The following is a 7,035-nucleotide window of genomic DNA, read 5'->3' on the forward strand; positions in this document are numbered from 1 at the left end:
TAACATTTTCATACATTAATGTATATTAATATTGAAAAAGTGAGTAGCAAGTAAAGACCTATAGTATTTAATAGTTTCTAAGTTTTTGAATTATGAAGATTTAATTACTTGAAAAAATTGGTTAATTAGTACAAAGAAAACTTCAGCTCCAAGTTTTTAAATACTTATTTTAAAAATAAATAATTTTAAGGAAAAATAGAAAGAAATAAAAGTTGAAAATATCAGACTATACATACGCTTTCGTTTCAGAAATCTTATTACTGCTCGTTTTTGAAATGATTGCACGTATTCGGCGGAAAAGTTCGTGTAAGTCCTTCTTAACTCGTTTTTTTTGTAAATATTTATATTCATTTCATGAAAAATTACGTTGCATTTTTCTATTACACTTTTGAAAACATTTCCATGCATTCCACGGAAAATTTCGTACTAACTTTTTATAAAAAGGTTTTCATGAATTACATGGGAAATTCCATAATTCCATCAAGCAGTTTTGATTAAAAGTCAAAATTTAGCTTTAGCAATTTGGTAAATTTGACAAATTGTTTCTTTGAATTTGATTAACATTCCAGCAACAGCCATGAAAGAAAAAAATCTTTAGTAATTTAAATTGTTAATTATTTTAATTCACGAATACTGTCAGTCTCAAAATTTTTCTCTGTCTTATCTTATAGTTATACTGTATTAAACCAAGAAGAAAGAAAAAACTGTCCGTATTTTTTGCTTGACATCTCAACCTGGTACCAAGATTATTCAACAATTTTCCCAGGTATATATTTTATTCTGCCCAATTTTTGTACTACGAGGTGCTGTGATATTAAGCTAATTTTCATTCTCGTCATTTTTCAAATATCCACCTGAGACCCAGTCGCAGTGCCGCTTGGAAATTGAAGACGTCTTCTAAGTCCAACGTAACGGTGAAAACAAATGTTACAAATCATTCTCAAAGCTCGATAATAAGAAACTTCTTTGGCATGTTTCTAGACTTTCAAAAATGGCTAGTATAATGTCTCAAAGTTTGGAAACTGCGCAACCGGAAGCACCAACTACTAGTTACATAGTCGGAAAGAGCGTCTATTTTGCGAAAATGGTGTTGAAGTCAGCTAATTATTGTTACACCACTCCTGCTAATTGTCTTGGATTTTTGCTACTCTGTGAAGTTGCACTTGGAAATATGTAAGTACTTGTAATATCTTGTAAGTTATATCCCATTTAAGAATAAAAATCAATGCGTGGCAAAAATTGTAAGACATATAATACAAATAAAAAGAATCAACCTGTGTTCTCTTCAGTAGCGGATACAGGATTTTTGCAGGAGGGGGGGGGGGGTGGGCCCAAGAGCGGGGGAGCTGAGAAATGTGCGTCAGACGCAAGTTTAAGTACCGCACGGGTGTAAAAAGTGAGGCTGTGAATAGATTGGGAGGGAGGAGGAGCGGGCGTAGTTGTGTTGGCCTCAGATGGCTTGGTTCTGCGGTGGTTTATTAGGAGTAGTAGTAATAAACTTAAGTTTATTTAGTAAATTACACTGCTTTAGACGCGCTTATGGGGTACTTCCCAAATAGTGGAATGGTAGAGTCAGGGCCTTATATAGGAGTTAATATGTTGGTGGGGGCGACGAAAAAAATTTCGGGGACGTTTTACAAAAAGAACTTGAAAATGGTCTACAATAACTGGGGGTAAGTCTGGAAGAAACGGATGCCCATGGTGGCGGGGGAGGGCGGTTGAAACCCCTCTTGATATGACCTTGGATGTAATTGTCCATGTTCACTCTCTATGCTTTTTTGCGTGTATGGTCATCCTTTTTCATTATAACAAATGCCCCAATAAATAATATTAATGCATATACTCGGTTAAACATAGGTTTGACACTCGGTTTGGGGTGACCAGAAATATGTTTTATCTATAGTATTTGAGTCTACCCTTTTCCTATTGTTTATTTTGAAAATGTCGATTTTTTATTCCTTAATATAATCGATTTATCCTAAAAGCTACTAAAGTTGAAAACCCATTTTTTCAGGTTCTTTCATTAACAAATACTTTTTTAATAATAATTAATAATTTCTTTTTAAGAAATATTATAATTTCCCTTAAAAAAAAAAAAAAAAATCTAAATTAACGACGGAAAAATGAAATTGCAATCATGTTACTTTGGGGTTATTTGTCTTGATTATCATGTAGAATCCGACTATTAAAGGTGGTCACACTAATTAAAATTGCGAATTTATATATATATATATATATATATATATATATATATATATATATATATATATATATATATATATATATATATATATATATATATATATATATATATATATATATATATATATATATATATATATATATATATATATATATATATATATATATATATATATATATATATATATATATATATATATATATATATATATATATATATATATATATATATATATATATATATATATATATATATATATATATATATATATATATATATATATATATATATATATATATATATATATATATATATATTATATATTTATATATATTATATATAATATTAAATTATATATTGTATATATATATATATATATATATATATATATATATATATATATATATATATATATATATATATATATTATATACAATATATAATTTAATATTATATATATATAATTTAATATTATATATATATATAATTTAATATATATATATATATATATATATATATATATATATATATATATATATATATATATATATATATATATATATATATATATATATATATATATTTATTTATTTATTTACTTATTTATTACCCGTCAAAAAAAAGGTACAAAAGACGGAGTATCACTAAAAAAGAAAAAAACACACACATAATCGAACAAAATACAAAGACGAGAAAAAAAAATTCAATTATTCACTGCAGGTACGTAAGAAATTTTACTTCTTAAACTCCCAAGTACTGAAGAAACATAAGCAATATGATTGATAACTTCACTTCAACTAACCTAACCTACAGCAAAATACTTGACAACTTGAATTCAAAATCAACGGACTCAATCAACTAGACTAAATCAAGGAGGCACACTTGTGCCTCTATAAAGAGGCGACCCACCACAATGTTAAGCGATTTCAGGTCCTAGAGGTTGCAGAGAGACGGCGGTAATCGCATTTTGTAGCCCAAGCTCAAACTAAGAAATTTGCAAAATTTCATCCTCCTCCGACTTTATCTTCATGGGGTAAACTGGGCCGGAAGTTTGGACCCTTCCACCACAGCCCCCCTTTACCGGCGTCCTATGGGGATGAAATTTAGAAGTTAAGTTTTACCAGGGCCCAGGAGCTTATTCTCGAATTTTCAGCTCAATCCGATCACTCCTTCCCTGTTTTCAAAAAACCAAATATAGCCACTTAAAATTCATTTCTCTTTTTTTTCTTATCCACGCCTACAGGACACAGTTGGCAATGGATCCGGTTGAATGAGGACTCATTCGAAGCAGAATTCGACCTGTTAGGGCCTTTTGATATTTTCAGACCGAAAAAATTATCCCCCGAATTTACATTCACGAAAAACCTTAGTTTTTTTCAAATAATACAGATAAACAGGTTAGACATGCTTTGTTATGAAAATATCTGCGCGTCAATTTTCATAACAAAGCATGTCTAACCTGTTTATGTGTATTATTTGAAAAAAACTACGTTTTCTAAAGAGTTAAAGAGGCTGAGTTACAAGGTCAACCCTTAAAACGTACAGGGATTAGGAGGCACAGTTGGGGGGGCTGTTAAAGAGGCTGAGTCACAAGTTCGAACCTTAAAACGTCCAGGGATTAGGCGGCACCCTGTACGACGTGATTTGAGTATTCAGGAATTAAAAGCCTTAACACAATAATGTTCAAGAGCGGGGGTTTTGGGGGGGGGCAGCCCCCCAACTTCAACTCCTGACACGATCAGCTAACAGTTAGTCAAGCAATAATAAGTAATAAACTGTACAAAAACGTGCAGAAATTATTTGAAAAAAAATACGTTTTCTAAAGAGTTAAAGAGGCTGAGTTACAAGGTCGAACCTTAAAACGTACAGGGATTAGGGAGGCACAGATGGGGGCTGCCGCCCCCCAAACCCCCGCTTTCGCAGCCTTTAAATATAAAAAAATTTCTTTAAACTGAAAGTAAGGAGCGACATTAAAACTTAAAACGAACAGAAATTATTCCGTATATGAAAGAGGCTGTGCCCTCCTCAACGCCTCGCTCTTTACGCTAAAGTTTGACTTTCTCACAACTCTTTTTTTAAACAATAAAAACTTTAGCGTAAAGAGCGAGGCGTTGAGGAGGGCACAGCCTCTTTCATATACGGAATAATTTCTGTTCGTTTTAAGTCTTAATGTCGCTCCTTACTTTCAGTTTAAAGAAATTTTAAACTGAGTCCATCATTTTTCCTGGATTTCATCAGTGACCAATAGTTCGAAGATATTGCAAAGCGTTGGTGCTACTGTGATCGGTCTGAACGAAACACATTCCGAAGTACTTTTTCCTTTCTTTGGGACTGGCCTAAGCGACCCAGTACTGAATGCCGATAGAACGAGTACAGTAGTGAAGATCATCTGAAAGCGAAGAGTTAGGTATCCCATGAAAGTTCGGCTGCAATGGCTAAGGTGAAGGGTGGATACACAGTCAGTGCCAGCCGACTTCTTCTTTTTCAACTGTCGGACCGCGGACGCAACCTGTGATTGGGTAACTATGAAATCTGTATCTGGAATTGATGAGAGGAGAAATGAAAGTTTTTCATGAACAGAAATGTTAAGATCCTGTTTTGGGGCTGAAAACTCATCAAGGTAATAGTTTATCCATGTTAATGATGGGATATCTGACTCGGGACCCGCTGACTCCTTCTTATCAAAAATTTTCCATAACAGACTAGGATTTTTAATTACTTTTTCAGAAAGCTCAGATTTCAACTGCAAACGGTGACGAGCAAGTTCCTTCCCAAACCTACGCTTAGATGCAACTCTAGTCTCTTTAACTACTCCTGAGTGTGGTCTACCACATTCTTTCCATATCCCGTACCAGAAGGTAGCTCGGTCGCATGCTAATTGTAACAAAGGGTTAGAAGACCATCCCTTTTCTTTAGTTTTTTGTCTGGCACGAGACTCGGGTATTCCCTGAGATTCGGAAAACAGAAGAGCATGGGTCAGTTCGGCGTAATAAATATTAAGACGTAGCCGAGCATCTCTTTCATCACGATGAGAGAATTTCATAAGTAGGTCAAACGGTACACAAATTTTTGACAGAACAAGATCAAAAGAATCTTGAAACTTTTCTTTATCACTTTTGCGCCAAATCGGAACCTGATGCCACCTCTAAGTGAATACCAACGAATTATTCGTAGCGGAAAACGAGATAGGCCTACTGATAATATACTGAACTGGGAAATGATCCGAAGTGAAACCATTCGGAAGAACAAGAACCTCACGTACTGGCAAAGAACTAGAGCTAACAATATGGTCTAGATTGGACGTAGAACCAGATTGGTGGATATACGAAAAGTTTTTGTTCTTCCGGTGAATAATAAAACGGTTCTCAAGTATCCATATTAGAATGCAATAACGACTATTTTGGGCACTAATATCAACTTCTAAATTACAGTTAAAGTCACCCACTATTATGCACTCAAGGGACTCGTGTTCGGCTTTTTTAAGGCAGCGGGCTAGTTTGGCAGCACTTATAGCAAAAGCACTATCAGATTTGTCGTCACGGTAATCAGTTGGAAGGTACGCATTTATAACTAGCAGGTTATCTAGTCTAGTTGCAAGAAAATTGTCACTGCTCTCGTATACTTCGCACACGAGAAGATTGCTAACCAACGTGGCAACACCGCCAGACGGACGGCCCCGCGGAGATGAACGTTTTGCAGGCACGGAGAACACTGAATAGGAAGGCCAGAGATTTAGTAGGTTTCTGTGATGAAATGGTCTTGCAGGCATATCACATTATGTTTATACACAAACTGGTCAACCACAAGAGAACGCTCGAAAAAAAAATTCGTTTATAAAAATTCGTTATTTTCCAAGAGAGTAGTGAAATGTTAGATATTTCGTTATTCATCATGTTAATGAGTTGCTTTTTGCTGGTTTTCCGGACACTTTACGCTATAGCAGGTATGACCAACTTTCTTGCAGGAAACGCAAAACAAAGCACGAGTACACTTTTCTGCATCGTTCTTTTTGGAGATATTTGAAAAAAAAACTACGTTTTCTAAAGAGTTAAAGAGGCTGAGTCACAAGTTCGAACCTTATAACGTACAGGGATTAGGAGGTGCAGTTGGGGGGCTGCCGCTCTTTACGCTAAAGTTTGACTTTCTTACAACTCTTTTTTTTAAACAATAAAAACTTTTTGACTTTCTTACAACTCTTTTTTTTAAACAATAAAAACTTTAGCGTAAAGAGCGAGGCGTTGAGGAGGGCACAGCCCCTTTCATATACGGAATCGGGGGTTTGGGGGCGGCAGCCCCCCAACTGCACCTCCTAATCCCTGTACGTTTTAAGGTTCGAACTTGTGACTCAGCCACTTTAACTCTTTAGAAAACGTAGTTTTTTTCAAATAATTTCTGCACGTTTTTGTACAGTTTATTACTTATTTAACTCTTTAGAAACCGTAGTTTTTTTTTCAAATAATGTTATCAAAGCAGTGGAGACTTGCCTGTAACCTGAAGGCCGACTGTGATATTCTTCTGGAGACGCCTGTTGAGCCGAAGGATTTAATAGATTGGATTTAAAAAAGAAACTGAGTTTCTTTTTTAAACTTTAGATTCAATATAAACTCAACGTCTCGCTCTTTACGCTAAAGTTGTTATTGTTTAAAAAAAGAGTTGTGAGAAAGTCAAAATTTAGCGTAAAGATCGAGGCGTTGAGGAGGGCATAGCCCCTTTCATATACGGAAGCGGGGGCTTGGGGGCGGCAGCCCCCCAACTGCACCTCCTAATCCCTGTACGTATTAAGGTTCGAAATTGTGACTCAACCTCTTTAACAGTCCCCCAACTGTGCCTCC

The sequence above is a fragment of the Artemia sp. Qi Xiang Cuo genome, chromosome 12 (genome assembly GCF_049724085.1).
Source record: "Artemia sp. Qi Xiang Cuo chromosome 12, ASM4972408v1, whole genome shotgun sequence".
Taxonomy (NCBI): domain Eukaryota; kingdom Metazoa; phylum Arthropoda; class Branchiopoda; order Anostraca; family Artemiidae; genus Artemia; species Artemia sp. Qi Xiang Cuo.